At 45.6% G+C, this 16,289-nt stretch overlaps 1 long non-coding RNA gene across 1 annotated transcript in view; it reads right to left on the bottom strand.

The window, feature by feature from the left end:
* Positions 1–16,168, bottom strand: part of LOC128143846 (uncharacterized) — a 75,595-nt gene extending 59,427 nt beyond the window's left edge. The window contains exons 1-2 of the long non-coding RNA XR_008235903.1: positions 16,114–16,168; positions 6,930–7,079 (exon numbers count right to left, since the gene is read on the bottom strand). This is a non-coding gene — a long non-coding RNA (uncharacterized LOC128143846). The remainder of the gene's footprint in view (positions 1–6,929; positions 7,080–16,113) is intronic.
* Positions 16,169–16,289: the final 121 nt, after the last annotated feature.

The following is a 16,289-nucleotide window of genomic DNA, read 5'->3' as shown; positions in this document are numbered from 1 at the left end:
ATTCACCCAGGAAGCAAGATTTATTTTGCTTAAGGGTACAGAAGGTCTGTTCCCACAGGAGAGCTTCGCTTCCTGCTTTGGGAAAACTAAATAGGTTGATTATATCTGCTACAGCCTCATAAATCCACGTCAGCTGCTGCCTCAGGGAGAGCCATTGCTCCTCTGGGTGATTTTCTTCCCCACTTCGAGAAGATGAACAGCTGGTTACGTATATCACAGCTCTGGCAAAACACTTACTCGTAGCCTTATGCCACTGAAGGAGCAGGTTTATGTCATTGAGACCACAGGAAAGCAGGAGGCAAAGCAGAAGCAGCTTGTTTTCTTTTGCACCAGCTTTTTCAGATGAGGAGACAAAATGGTAGTCAGAGCAGGCTTTGGTAGCTGGCTTCCCGAATGGAGCTAGAAGCAAACCAAAGAAGTCAAGTTTTAAACCTGCTTGTGAACATCAAAGTAATTATAATTTGCATGCACTTATATATCAAAAAACTGCATGAGCCTAGATAAAACCGATTCTGCGCTGAAGATAGAGGGCTTCTGCAGAGAGGGAGAGACTGTGCCTCATGACAGATGCAGTTACACGAGGCTCCAGTGCCAGGGCCACGTCATGCGGCCAGCATTGCTGCACAGGATGAACAGCACCAACAGCTACGGTGCTGCGAACTTTAGACTACCCACGGCATGGCACACCCTGTAACCCACCCCAGTTCAGCCGCAGGGGCAGCCTGTATACCGCCTGCGGGCAGGCAGCCGCAACTTGGGCAGTGCAGTAAGTCGTTGGCTGTGTCCAGTCATCTGGATCCCACGTCATCCAGTGCAGCTTCTGACTCCAGGGTGTTGTCTCCAGGGTCAGCCTGAGCTTTAGGGAACCCAGGCTCAGCCCTCACGTACAGACATATAGGCAAAAATATTAATCATCATGAGCAGGTTTAGCAAAACCAGGTCATTACTAAGCTCCAGGAACTACACAGCTCTGAAGTTTTCTCTGACAACACATAGAACTCCAGTGATACCAACAGAGATGTATCAGCTTATACCCATTGAAAAATCAAGTGCAAAATAAATTAGGCTAACACTGGCATTTAATAACTTGGTGCTTATAAGAATTTTTTAAGACATGCAGTTTGCAAGGAACATAAAGTTCCTTTATACTGGGGCAGAAGTATTATCACACGAGTTCTCAACAGTCTGTTTTTCCCTTGCATAGCTGGATGTGTCAAACAGACCACAACCAGCAGATAAGAAATGCCTGCAAAATCAAAGTGCAGATTAGAGAGGCAGCAACAGCAGCTGAGAGACCCATCTACCATCTACCACAGCCATGAGACAGATCAAGGGAGCTGAGAAAAGCTAAGCGCAGTTTCAAACTTTACATGACATTCAATCTATTACATAAATAAATAGGGCATTACAAGGCTGTGAAAACACTGATTTTCTTTCCTGCTTGTTAGCCATGGACTCTGTGACATCAGTTGTGGCTAGCGCTGCCACTCATGGTGCTGAAAGGCATGAACATAGAGCAAAAATAAATTAGTCTCTTCCCTCAGCTTAGAGGGGAATTTTCATGTATCAGTGTTTGTGAGGATGTATACATCTGTTTTTCAGCAAACTGTCACAGCAATATTAAAACCTAGAACTATTAATATGGGAGCACTCTGTGATTCAAAGACACGCCTGACGCATAAATCTTTCCCTCCAATATATGCATTCCCTAGAACTAAAACAAGTACAACTACAGCAGAGTTTGCATATCCAGGAACAAATTTATGTCATGCAGTGTCAACGTAAGGAATGCAATAAACAATGCATGGACAAGGTCTGCAGTATTTTCCAATGCTTTAGAGTTACAAGTCAGCTCTGATCAGGGACACTGGCCAAGCACTTTGTGTAAATGAAGCTATGCAATATGGAAGTGGTCCCTAGTAGAGAGACCCAAAAAAGGTCACGAGATCATGAATTTCCCCAACTCAGACAACACAGGGCTCTGATCAGGTAGCCCTTGCCCACATTGGTGGGCACCTGAAGTGGCAGGATCTCCCACCAGATGAAGATCGGCATTTACGGGTACTCTGTAGGCTTCAGGGAAGCAAAAACACTACATGTATGGGAAAACTAAAGCCAAGCATCTGCTCTCCAGGATCATGTGGGCAGATGAAAGCAGCACCAGCTACAGGAACTTAATTCCCTTTAATAAAGTACTGCTTGTTAAACCAATTAATTCATGTTTGCATGTGAGGGAAATTAGCTTATTAGGCAGCAGGTAGTTTGGTTTAATTTTCCTGAATTTCCAGGTGGGAACTCCAACCAGCATTTAACTAGCAATCCCTCTTAATTTGAGCTGGGTCTATGCAGCTGCATGCCAGCCAAATTCTGGCAGAGGCTTATCACATCTATAACAATGAGAATATCACCTGACAACCAATGCCCTGTAACACCAACTAATATTGAAGAATCTTATAAGATAACAGCCATTGAGATTTCTTAGCTGCTCCCCAGAAGGCAGGCCACAGAGCCTAGCTATTTTATCTTAGCTTTGTTCTAGTTAGAGACAAGAGTACCCTAAATATACATGGCAGAAATCAGACTACACAATTTCTGATTTTAGTGTCAAAATGGATATATAAATAAAAAAAAACTTAAAGACCATCTTCCTCTTCTTCACTATTGTAGTCCTTCGATCTACAATAATCCTACCATCTGAAATTCACTGTTTCCAAAACACATCTTTCTTCTTGCTATGAGAATAGCAACTCAAGGTGAAAATATCAAGTGAATGCAACTGTGTTCCTGATGTCAAAACAGGAGCAGAATCTAAGAGTAAACAAATAAAATTTACATGCCATTTGTCCTTCCCTCAAAAGAGTGGTATGATGCAGAGGTCCGTAACGTTCCTTACAGCACAGCTCCTTTTTGTATGGCTTGAAACACTGCACTTTCAAGGACTGTATTTTTCCCCACTCACAATAAGCCAAATAAAATTGGTTGGAACGAAATTGCCAAACGTAACAAAAACCATTGTTGCAGCTTCAAACATCCACCCCATTTCCTGCTCCATCTCAATGCGGCTGAAGACACCTTTATGCTGCAATGATGAAACTACTACAATGCACACACAGTACAAGAGGTAAGAAAAACATCCAGGGTGTTATTAAGTGTCAGTAGAAAATCTCACAGCACTTAAAGTATCCAGTTATTTTTACCTGGGGTTCTGGTGATTAACAAGCTGTGAATGTCAGATCCATCTAACTCACCCTGAAAGTACAGGAGAGGGAACCAAGGAACAGGTCCTTAGCACCACTTACTGAAACAATACAAAAGTAAGAATTATTATTATTGCTAGTTCCACTATTGTACTTCAGTTCAACTGAAAATCTGCCTTCCGATAGCACAAAGGTGAGTCAAGTGCCTCAGGAAATGAAACAACTAGCATTACTTTCCAGCTTAGCTTATAATATACCTTGCAAGATGAAACTATTAGAAATCAACATTCTTTGTATTCCTCACATACACAGGTGCTTTTAATTCATTGCTCTGCCTTCTCCTCCCCTCCTCATGAAAGAGTCAGAGGGTTATGAATATCAGTTAAGATAAGAATATGGTGCAAAATGCTTGACATGCCTCACTACGCACTATCAATGGGACCGCATGCCTGCACGGCAAAGCATCAGGCCAAAGCAGGAGACAGCGTCTGCCTCGGGAAAAAGCATGTAGTCAGGAATTACCTTTCAGTGGAAAATATTTAACCAGATGGGAATGTTATTGATACGTGATGCTTCCCGTTAGTGGCAACTAACGTTCATGGTATGAAATCTCATCTTATTACAGCACTAGACTTACGCCATGCTTTTAATAATTAGTAGAACTATTTTTTTTTTCCCTCCCCAGCCCATACTTTCAAGCAGTCTATGCGCTTTCAAGTCGTCTACGCAAGAACCACTGAACTATTATGGTCTGGTGACCTGCTTAGCATGAAGCAAGGCAGCAGCCAGCAGATAAGCAAGGGAAGAGGGGCAGTCGCGGGGACTGGAATTTGTCACTGTGTTATGATTCACCACTAATTTATGTGGGATGCTGCGTAGCACAGGCAAAATCCAAGGACGCATTGAAGTTCGCCCTCTGCAGCTTCTTTTCTGCTTATAGGTGGGGCTCAGTTCACAGGATTTCCCCTTCCTCTACCATTAGAGATCTTCAAGGTCGCTTGCCCGACAGGGACCACGGGCTGGAAACGCTTTGAGAAAACCCAAGTTTCACCCCAGCTAAGGGCCAGGTCGGTGCTGCGCCCTCGGGACAGCTCAGGCTGCTAACGCCTCAGGACGCCAATTTTTTGGACCAGCAAAACGTAGCATGAGTCAGTATCTGTTCATGTAAAGGCTGCACTTCCCTTCCACAGATCTCGTGCGTAAAATTGCAGTATGTCCGGTACGTGCATCTTTTCTAAGGATGATATTCATTGCACGTCCAGCAGCACGAAGTCCCGGTGCAGCCATTTTGCAGGCAAACAGCACCTGGCTCCCGCCGCTGGAGAAGCCCGGCCTGACCCCCACGAGCTCGCCCCTCGCCCAGCTCCAGGACGGCCAGCGCTGCGGCCTCTCCTCCTCCTCCCGAGCCCGTGCACCCCGGGAGAAACGCAGCCCCCTCCCTCCGCCACAGCCTCCCCATGCTGCGGCATCAAGGCCATCCACGGCGGACGGGCCACGCGTATGCCCGGGCTGCTTTTCCACGGAAGAACCAGGGGTCTGACAGCCCGGTGGGCCGAAGCCTCCACCCTCCACACCACCCACCAGCGGCCTGGCCGACGGAGAGCCCTGACGCACCGCGCCGGGCACAGCCCGGACACGGGCCGGGGGGGGGGGGGGGGGGGGGGCGGCGGTCCCTTCACGCTGAGGCGGCGGAAACCCCACGGACACACCCCGCCCGCCCGCCGGCCCCGGGGGCAGCGCCCGCCGCCGCGGCACTGCGGCGCCCCCTGGCGCCGCGCCGGCGGCCTGCACCAGGCGCGGGGGAGGCGGCGCCCGCCCGTCCTCAGGCCGTCCCTCAGGGTCGGCTACAAACGGGCGGCGTGCAGGCTACGGCTCCTGCCGGAGGCCTCTCTCTGGCCGTGAGGGTGCCGTAACGCCTCTCCCGGCAGCGGCGAGGCTTTCCTCGAGCCTCCTCCGGCCCCAGGGAGGGCCCCACAGCAATGGGAGCCCAAACACGGCCCCCTCCACGCCACCGGGCTGCTCCCTCCCGCCGCCCAACGAACGGGCAGCCCCAGAGAGGGACCGGGGCAGATAACCCGGCTGCCTTCCGCTCCAGATCGTCTTCCTCGGACCTCTCTGCAGACGGCAGGCTGGCAGGGTCAAAGGCCCGTCTTACCATGGGGGGCACTGGTGACAAAACGGGCTAAAAACGACCAGCGCTTTGGCAGCAGTTCTCCGGCGACTTCCCATCCGTGTCCCCCTCGTTAAATCTCCTTTTAATACAGCCCTGCTGAGGCAGTGACTTTCAGAGTTGGTGCACTTTCTGGCTGCGTTTCAAGTCCTGGTTGAAAGCAATTAAAACCGCTAGTGTGGTGCTGAGCTCCCAAGGTCCCGGGCTTTGTTTAGTAGGTCGAGGCTGGCAGGGTAACGCAAGAGTGTGTCCAGTCAGCACGTTCGTGCCTTGGGTTTATGTAAAGGCAGCCTGGTCAGGACGCGGTACAGGATTACATCTAAGGAACCGAGAGAAACCGACTCACCTACATGCTGGCTAACATGAGAATGTATTCTTCTGTCTTAGCCTTGGTCATCCAAATCCCATAGGACTCAAAGGAAAAGAAATGTGGAAAGGAAAATCCCTTGTGCCCATTCCTTTCACCTTGGTCTGTCCATCACCATCACCATCAAGTTTGTCCCTGGCTTAGTGGGATCAGATAGTAGGAGAGGACAAAATTTGCACGACCATCCCTGATCATCTTGTGCTTCCCTTCTTACTAAAAAAAAGGAGCGATGATACATATTTTGCCTTCAGCAAGGCTTTCTTTGCAGATACAATCATAAAAAAAAAGGAGGAAACATGACCTAGAGTGCAGAAGATACTCTGTCCTCAGAGAGCAGTATCAGTGGTTCACTGTCAAATTGAAAGGATATTTTCCATGATGATCTGTCTTGGGTGACTTGAACACTTTCATAAATAATTTGGATGATGGAAAAGAACATGCTTACTAATTCTGCAGATGACAAAAGCTTTAAGGAAGTTTGAAGACAGAGCTAGAATGAACATGATCTTGGCAAATCAGAAGAACAAACTGTAAGTCTTAAAAATGTAACCCAGTTTGTAATCTAGTGAAGAAAAATGCAGTGGCCTATACTTAGTCAGGATAAGCACCTTTTTGAAACAGGGAAGGGCAAGGCAGTGGCATGGGAATGTTTCTGGGATGTTTGTAAGGAATCGTAAAATTAATGAGAGTCAAAGTTATGCTGCTGCAAAAAGACTTATGTCATAAAATGCAGTATCTATAAGAAATCCCCATGGAGTAACAATAACAGCAAACCCAGCAGTCCTTAGACCTTGGCTGAAATACTGCATTTAGAAAGCTACGGGCCAAATGGAGACAGCCAAGAGCATCAAAGGAACAAAAAATACAACATGATGCATTTGTCACAATACTTTCAACCTTCCTGCATAAAGAGGAGAAGACTGAAGGAAAACTTGACTAGCTGCCAGATACAAGGAGGACTTTCCAAAACTAAGAAGAAATCATCTAGGTATTATCTCCCTAAGGGAAGGGGGAAAAGTAACGACCTAAGATGTCAGCAAAGAGAGTTAGACTGAACATCAGAAGGGGTGAGGGGATGCTTTTTAACAGTAGCCACCACAAAGCACTAGCGACATTGCTCAGGGAGGCTGAGGAGTCTCCATCATCAGATGCTGGTAAGAGCAGGTTGGACAAATCCCTGCCAGGAATGACATACCTGTGGCTGGAGGAAGTGGTGGGACTACACCCTCCGCAGCACTGAGCCTCCAGTTCTGTTCACTGCCAAGGGTGCAAGCCAGGACGCTGCCGAGTCTGCCCATCCCCAAGTTGTCATCAAGCATCCACTCAGCTTCTTGCTACCCTCAGCCTGCAGGAGCAGCAGCACACAGTGAGTTTTAAGAGGTTGACCAGTCCTCAGAACAACACTGCTTAAAATACCTCCCTTCCTCACAAGGCTATAAACAATCTCTGCATATGAAATGCAAAACTGGAGTTAAGTCTCTGACTGGCCACAGGAAATACGAAATGATATACTCTGACTTGAAGGGTTTATGTGAATCCAGTCAAAACTTTCTGAAGTGGATGCCTCAGATCAGGCCATTAAGTCCCTACACAGAAGCCTAAATCAGTGGCCTCATTTTCAAACACAAACTGAGCACTCAGCAGCTCCTGTAGAGTCTAAGAGGAGCCAGTGATTGCTTGTCACATCTGAGAACTCATGCCACTTTGGCTCTGAAATGTGGACCTGAAAGCAATTTTCTATGCAATTTTTCACAGTCCTAATCCTGGTGTTTTGTGAACACTTTCCTTGGGTTTTTTTTTTTCCTAGGCCATTATTTTCTTAATGTGAAATATTTATTTTTACATTACAAAAGCAGCTCCAAAGCTCCAACTTTGGAAATCTTCAATGGGTGCAGAACTTCAGGCTGAGAATTACAACATGCCGAAGATTTTACCATATCAAACACAGTTTGCACTCCCACATCCCCTCCTGCATTCATAATTACGTTCTGACTCGCATTATAATCACATTTGGGTCCCAGTCCTGCTTTGGAAATTTCATGGCTGCAGGCAGGGACATATCTTCCAATGCACAGCACCCATCTTTGATTAAGCCATATGCAATCATTATTGCCACAGCCAAGAAACTCGTTCTTCACCATTTGAATGCACCAGTTACCACACCTGGACTTTTGGCTGCAAAAGCCATATGGTGCAGAATCCTCAACACCCTCTTTATTAAAGAGAGGCAAAAAAGGAACACAGTTCTAGCATTAAATGGAGAGATTTTGTTACTGTCACTCTCAAAGAAGTTATAATGCTGGGGATTTTCAGAGCTTAGCAATAGAACAAGTATGCTGTATCTGTAGGAGGGACAAGAAGTTGTGGTTACCTACAGTTACAGTAGAACACGAAAAATCAATTTTACCCCTAAACTCTGAGTGTTTTATGCAAAATGCATCACACACATGATTTGGGGTAAGCTTTGAACAGAAATTCCTAATTTTTCCCAGAATTCATCCTCAACAAACTGTAAGAACATGTTTCAGGAATTTTGCCAGGAAGATACACAGCCAATAGCAGATGCTTGCAACAGTGATAAAAGCTCAGAAATAGGAGAAAAGGATCCGCTAAAAATCTTATCCTATTACTATGGAGCATATGACATATGTGGTGGGATTACTCTCTCCTAACTTCAGATATCTACAAGGCAGACTTCTGCATGGGACATAGTCACCCTTAGCTGCCACCATCACCAGAGAAATGAGCATGTGGTATCAAATGAAATCAGCTTAGCCGGAGCAGCAGCATTTGCACAGCGGGGAAAGGAAGAGCTCCTACTCGCTTTAATAACTGCTTTTCCTTGCATTATCAGTTGGCTTTCTTTAGTCTATTGCATTTATCTTAAGTTGTTGCTTGTATTTATTTTAATGTTGCAATTCATACATCTCAAAGTTTGCTCTCCTTTACCCTTCCCTGTTTCCTCTTCACAAACCTTACAGTTAAGAGATTTATAGGGAACTACACATGTACCAGAGAATAAGAACCCTTATCTGACCTAGCTGAAATCTAAGCAGCTTATCTCAAATGAAGTACCAGTTAATTACTAATCCATTTACAGTATTCTAAAAGCATATTTCTTAAGAAAGCTTTATTTTATGTGTGTTCATGCTGCCCTCTCATTTCCACACCTAGAAATCAAAATATCCCAATGATATCATTGAACCATGCTGAAACTGGAAACGTAGCCAATGAGTACCTGCTGAGCCCACCTGGGTCAAATGTAAACATCAGCAGCTTCCCTTAGTTCAGCAATTTTCTCTTCATCACTATTAAAACATGAGATTTTTCTTATCTTTAATTAAAAATCTTACCTGCCAATGAAAAAAAAACAAACCTTCCACTTCCAGTGAGTAAGTCACCCTGACATGCAGCAGCTATAAATTTGGAAGCCGTTTCCCACTCTCACATTTGACACCTCCAGTTTCTCTGGAGAAAGTCAATCTAACATCACCCTGCAGTCCCAGCTGCTTAATCAGAGTGCTGGGAGATGGTGTCCCCACGCCTGCATGAGACAGATGGAGAAAGCCACATGCTACCATCACGAGGGCCATGCGAGGTGGTGGTGAGTTTCCATGCATCTGCTCAAGCCATCCTGCGCACTGCTGACACAACTCTCCTCTGCAGCATCTGAGAAGGCAACAACCCGCAGAGCCAGTGAGCAATTCCCCAGTCTTATCCCTCTCAATATATTTTATTGCCTTCTGAAAACAAATTGGCAGCTGAAAACAAACCAACAACTGAATCAACATCAACATGTGTCTGAAGTAGCCACAGATCTGAAGAGCTAAGGAAGCAACAGTTCTGCAGGAGGTTGACAATATTATTTGGGGGTATAATTATACATATTTCAATAACTGACTTTGAATACCTTATCTCTTACCAAGGAAGCTTTTGTTATTGTGAATTCTTTTGTCCGAAATTATAATTATTTGGGTTCAGAAAAAGAGGAACTGGCAGTGGGTTCCTCTTCATAAGAATTCGGTTGTATTTCAAGGTGTGTAAATAAGTTCTAAACCAATGATATCTATTAGCTACTCCAGTTAGAGATGTTCAGAACAATATAGGCAATACTAATCATGAGTTTACAACTCTTCATTAAATGATAGGACAAGACATTTGTGTCTACCCTGAAAAGCAAGTACTAAATACTGAGCGCAATCATCAAGGAGTTGTTTCGAGCAGAAAAGTCGGGCTTGTGGGCAACTCCAGCTCTGGAGGACACTGATGTCAGGGATCAATCAGTCCGGGGCAGCCACGGTACAGACCTCTTGAATATCCGCTGTCAGCCACAGGAGGGCAAAGCGAGCCTAGCCAAACTAAAGAAACCACAGTAAAGCAGCCAAACCGAGGCAGGATCACACGTGGTGAAGGGGAGAAGGTGTCAGGACCAACTAAAGGAAATACAGAATGTTTCTAGACACCCTCTAGACCAAAGTTTTTTTCCACTACTCATGAGCAGCAGGAGCCAGCTCAGGAAGGAACAGCAGACGGCGTGGAGGGGAGCAGCCTGGCAGGGCTACCGGTCACCAGCAAAGGGTCTCCCAGGGACCAGACCCCCTTTGTGCACGCCAAATCCCAACTGGCAGCACTCCCCGGACCAGAAAAATCAGGCCCAAAAACCTCAATAGCTGTCGAGCGGTTTGCCAATCAGAGCACCGAGCACTGATTTCAGAGTAAACTTCTTTGGCCATCGCAGACACTGCAGCTATTCATAATTCCCCCTCCATCAAAAACAATTTTGTGATTTGAAAGAATACTCGTTTTTCATAAACGCTGGCATCTCCCCAGCAATCAGTGAACTCCCTGGCAGCCGGCCAGACACATCCACTGGTGGCAGCAGTAATTCCTTCTCATTATAATGTTTATATGTGCATAAATCTGAGCCAGGTGAATTCACAATATGCAGTAGAATGACAAATGTATCACATACAGCAAAGGGTCGAGAAGGTGACTCTGGAGATTTTTCATCACTGGGTGACAGCATGATCCAAATACACAGTTCTCAAGGTTTTCAAGTTCCCAAACTCATTGCCAAGTTTCTACTAGACCTAAGCCTTTTACTTTGTCTGCAGATTTGCTTTAGTTTTCATTAAACAGATGATAAAGGTATCCTGTATATAATTTTTTTTGTAACTCAATTCAAATGTTTAACTTAAACACTCAAGAAATTTTTCTAAAAAGTAAATCTTGTTTTTTCCTTAGCAAAATAAGGCAGAACTTTCCCAGCTTTGCTGAGGACCTGTGGGAAATAAAGGGTGCTTACTTTATGCATTTTTCATCCTAGCTTAGAGCTGTTATATATAGGTTTGTTTTCTTCCCCACTTGCACACAATCTCTCTTCTCACTATCAGAAAATCAAGTCTGGGGGGGGACCCAACAGAGCACAAAGGATGCTCAAGATTTTAATTTCTTCATTGTGTGTTCACATCATCCAAAGGAAAAATTACTTCAACACGCACGTGTTGGAGACATGACCAGAAAAAGACAGAAGGCTGCTTCAACCTTCACTGGCAGCGAGGGACCTTTAACCGAGGTGCGCTCTCCTCAAAGTACGTGTCAACAGCCATGTTCAAAACAGCTCAGCTAAAAATCCATGTCTTCCAGTCTAAGAAAAAACAACATTTCAAATGTAAAATTCATACAAAACAAAAAGACTTTTCAAAATGATCTTTTCCACCCTGAGATATATCCCAAAGCAGCAAAACCAGGGGAAAACATTCTTTCAGGTGCCACCTTAAAAATAAAAACCAGCTGTGAATAGTTGCCAGCAGCACACCAAAATCATCACCCTGGTTTCCTCCAAAGAAATCATGACCTCTAAAAGCCAAAAAGCTTTAAAATGGGGGGTTATGTATCTTTGTCTTGTGGTTTTCAAGCCCGTTGGATCACCCTGTTGAGCACCCTCATGCTTTCAGGCCAATTTTATTTAATGAAAGCAGTCTGATCACAAGACTGGGACTCAAGCCCTAAGGAAAATACTGACTATCATGAGATTCCCTAGTAAAAGAACAGGGGTGAATTGTGAAGTGCAGAGGTCTTTAAACATAGAGGCTGTGTTTCATATCTGTGCCATTTGCCTGTTTGTGCAGGAAGCTCGTGCCTGGTTTCTTCCCTCGGGTGGCAGACATTGAGCTTTCCATCTGAGAACTGAATTTGCAATTTCCAGGTGTATTTCAAAAGGAATTTGAAAGATCCTCCTTGTCTGCAGGTATTTCAGTCCCATCACTCAGGCAGGAACTGAACAGCTGCTACATTAAAGGGAAAGCCCACGCGTCAGAAGCAGAAGAGAGAAAGATGTTACAAGCAGACCTGAGCAAAAGGCAGCTTATGATTAAGTCATGAGAATGTAATTAGGGGTGTAAGAGCACTGGAATACCCTACCAGATACTTTCTTTGAGGCTTCCACCTTGGGAAGGCAAGAGGTTCTGCTGCAAATGCATGCAGGATCTATGTCAGCTCTTCTTCGTCACAGATCCCTGCTAACTTCCAGGTATCCTACAAGGAGACAGGCTAAAGTAGGATCTCATGAAGGAAATTGGTGCCACCATGCTTGTGTCAAATTAAATCTAAAGAACAGTTAAGTACTAGGGAAGACTGACTTTTACAGCACTTGGGAAAAGGTATTGAGCCTGCGGTAGCCTGTCTTGATGCATTCAGGTCTGCTATTAAATGGCCCCAGTTACATCTTCCGAGGCGAGGATTTTTAGCTCACGGTTGCAGTGAGGCTGCAGACAGGCAGGAGAAACGGGATGCACCAGAGCGCTTAAGGCAAGAATGGAAAGAAGGGATAAGGCAGCAACTGAAGGACCAGGGAAGTGCTACTGGACTGTGGAATGCAAGAATGTGCATGCAGGCAGAACAAAAGAGCATTACTTCAAAAAGAAGGGAGGGACAGGAATGGCAGAGCCCAAGATAACAGGAGCTGGCAGGGGAAGGAGCTGGGGCAGACAGAAGCAGGTGAACACAGCCACCGAAAAGTTTAAGTGACAAAGAGATACTGGGGGTTAGCAAATACAGGAAAAGAAGGGGAAGTCACTCTATACGAGGCTGTTCTGAGGAAGGTCAAGGCCTGTTCCTTGCATTGGGGGGGAGGGGGGGGGGCAGGGATAAGAAATATTTTTTTTAAATCCTTGAGCTGCTTTGAAGTCTTCTGAGTTAACTTGGGTTGAGTTAATTCACTATTTGCATATAATTAGTTTTTGCTGCTAGGTGGTCATATTTGCCATTTTGAGTCTAATTAATCATTAAGGCACCTGGAGTCTTTGTACCAATGTTTGAGAAATTCCATATATAAAAGCAGGTTTGCTTCGGTTTGTGTCTTTGTTGAAAATAGGCTTGCTTGCTAGCCAGGGACAGAGCTCACACCACCCTAATGCTGCATGCTTCTGAGTCAAACTCGATACTTGGAATATCTTTCACTGCAACAACTGATCTATTTGGTGCAGAAATAGATTTTAAAAAGCCAAATACACACAAAGGGTGTAAGGGAGGGAGTAAAAACACTTCCCTGCCTGTATGTGCTTAACCAGGGAGCTTACGTTAGGCACCTTCTCAGCCAGTCATAGCCAGTGAGACAGGCCTCTCCAGAGAAGGATTCAGCATCATCAGGGTCAGCTGTCTGAACATTTAGGACAGCAAACAGGCCCCGGGGAATGGCACACCTTGGGGGACTGATGGCAGGGTAGAAAACCTGGGGCTACAGGTTCAGTTCTGCCCATTTTTACAGGGAGCAAAATGTCGTATCTACTAAAACCAGGTGTTCCCAAGGGGCCGGGATGCAGATGGTATGAGGCAGAGGAGGAGGAGGAGTCTCGAACCCAGCTGGACTCAGCCCAGCGGAGAACTCGAGGAGAGACCTCACGATGCTCTTCCCAAACTTCCGGCAAGAAACGAAGTATTTTGAATAAATTCGCATTGGTCATCTGGGCAGGCAACGGGAATTAAAAGGGTAAAATTCATAACAGAAAGGTCTGTGAATATCAAAACTCACAAGAAAAACCTCGATTCTTGCTGAGTGAATCAGACAGAGGAAATGAGGCACATTTCTGTCTGACACTGATTTACTAGAGCTGCACTTTGCATTTTTGCTATTACCATTAAAGTAATGGTTTTGATTGACAGGAGCTCATTTTTAATTAGCCAGATCAACCAAGGCACAACATCAGCATTTCTGAAAGCATCTGAAAAAGCAGCCTACTCCTGCAAGAAAAGCTTATTTCCATTTGAAGATTAAAGGTTTTAGACAGCAGCAATATGTTTCTATCTGCCATTTCAAAAGGAAGACTTGAAAATATCAGGCTGTACCACATGAGAGATTAAAAGATACAGGGAGATAACTCACAACCAATCCTGCTTCTCATAGGTCTTTCTTCCTTAATCCTGTCCAGCAACAGCCTTTAACAACAACAGTATAACCGCATTAATCAAGGATTCTTAGCAAGAGATCTTAATGCAGCATTTTCACCCATCCATCTGAGATGCACTCCGCATTTCACTGGAGAGTGCCATCATCCCCGAATTCATCAGCAAGAGAATCACACGCTATTAAGTGAAGTGACCCATCCTGCTTGGCGGAAAGGGTCGCGTGGCGGGCCAGAGCAGGACCTGCCCACCCGGCAGGGAAGCTGGGGACGACAGCAAGGTCTGCTCCTCGGCTGCGGTGACCAGAGATCACTGCAGCTTTTTCCTGCGGCTTGACTTCAACAGCAGCAGGAGAAAGCTGTCACCCTGTTCAAAACTGTGCTGTGCGAGGAGATGCAGCTGGGAAGGGGAGGGAGAGAACGAATGACAGAGATACCAGGGCATGATCTGCCTTAACTTTGCTCTTCCATCCTATCTGGCAAAGGCCTTGATTAATCCACAAACGTAGGAAAGCGACAACGTAGTAGAAAAGCTGTCTAAACCCTGTTATCGCCACTACTCCTATCACCAGTAGCGTTCTTGCTGTTTGAGACATTTTTAACCAAGCAACATTTTCCTGAAGCATGCTGCTTTTCCAGAAAAACGGCTTGGAGATATACTGCTTTCAATTAAAGCTGCTTGGGAAAGCAGGCAGGGAGTCTGGATGGGGTGAAGGCAGGCACACGCACACACCATGGGTTTTGCAGGTCTGTGCCACAGTGACCGGGGGGGGGGACCCGAGTTTCCCAGTAGTTGCACCTAATGCCCTTGCACATCAGGACAAGCAGAAGCAAAATGTGCACTGTGTTGAGAACACACCCGCTATTTTTACACCCAAACCAGATGTTTCCATTTTGATGAAAACAGTCCAAAAATTTTTTTGTTGTTGTTTCAATATGAAACAGACACAGTTAAAAACCTTGAAAGCTGCAGCAAAGAGAAATCGTCATTCCCTGGACAGCTGTGAGCAGGATGACTGCCAGCTACAGGGCACAGAAACAAACCCTTTTAGAAAATATTCCTGCAGACAGACTGCACCGCTTATGTTACTCTCCCCTTGACTTGATAGTCTCCTTACATGAAACACTGAATGGCCTGAGCATTAGTTTCTTCTCATGTTGGGTAGACCTGCAAACAGCTATCCATAAGGATCTATTTCAAAGAAAAAGCTGAACCCAATATTTCCATATAATAAATTTAGACTCCATAACCCCACAGTTAACCACTGGAAACACTAGGACAGAACTCCTCTGGCAGTGGAAGTCCTGATGGCCTCATGTTCCTGCAAACTGCTAACTCTGCCTCTCTGATTTATACCAGATTTCCCAGACCTGCATCACAACCCATTTACAGACCTTACCAGGACACATTTACAGTCTGATCAGCAAACTGTGCAATTGCACATTCAGTGTGCAAGGACTTGTCAGACACCCAGCTTTGGTTTAGATCCTCTTTTTTCTTTTTTTTTTTTTTCTTCTTTTTTTTAGCAGTCATAACTGCTTTAGCTGACACCAGGGGCTTTGTCACTTCTGCTCCGCATCAGCAAGGTTTTCACTTTCCATCATAACCACTTAGTGCTACGCAGAACATGGAGACTAACAGTTTAATTGCTTCGCTGTCCTCCCTGCTGCAGCGTTTTTTCTCCAGGAGCTCATTTTGAGCAAGCACAGCTCACCCCCCTCAGCTGCAGTAGCTGAGCTGCGCAGTGAGGCTGGGAGAGCCCCCGACAGCAGACCCGGGGCTCCCACCCACCTGGCCATTATGCTTGGGAGTGCAGCACCGTCTGCCCTGCCGCTCTGCTGCAAGACCTGTCCAAATGCCATCCACCGGGCACAGCCCCAAGCACCTATGGAAGTAACGCACACAACAGCCTCTGCTGTTTTAGAACTGCCCAGACTATTGAGAGTGGTTGTATTTATGATTCAGCTTTTACTTACAGCTGGCACAGTATTCAGCTTTCCCTTCTCCGACCCCACTATGAGCCTAACATGCACACTGCAATCTTTGAAAAAACGCTCCAGCCTTCCAGAAACTGTAGCAAACTTGCACCACCTATTGACACGACAGAGCCATTGGTTTAGGGCCAGAAGCCCAACACAGCAGTTCAGCAGCG

Source organism: Harpia harpyja, chromosome 7, assembly GCF_026419915.1.
Source record: "Harpia harpyja isolate bHarHar1 chromosome 7, bHarHar1 primary haplotype, whole genome shotgun sequence".
Classification (NCBI taxonomy): Eukaryota; Metazoa; Chordata; class Aves; order Accipitriformes; family Accipitridae; genus Harpia; species Harpia harpyja.
Note: the sequence above shows the minus strand (reverse complement) of the source record. Positions and strands in the feature narration are given on the sequence as shown.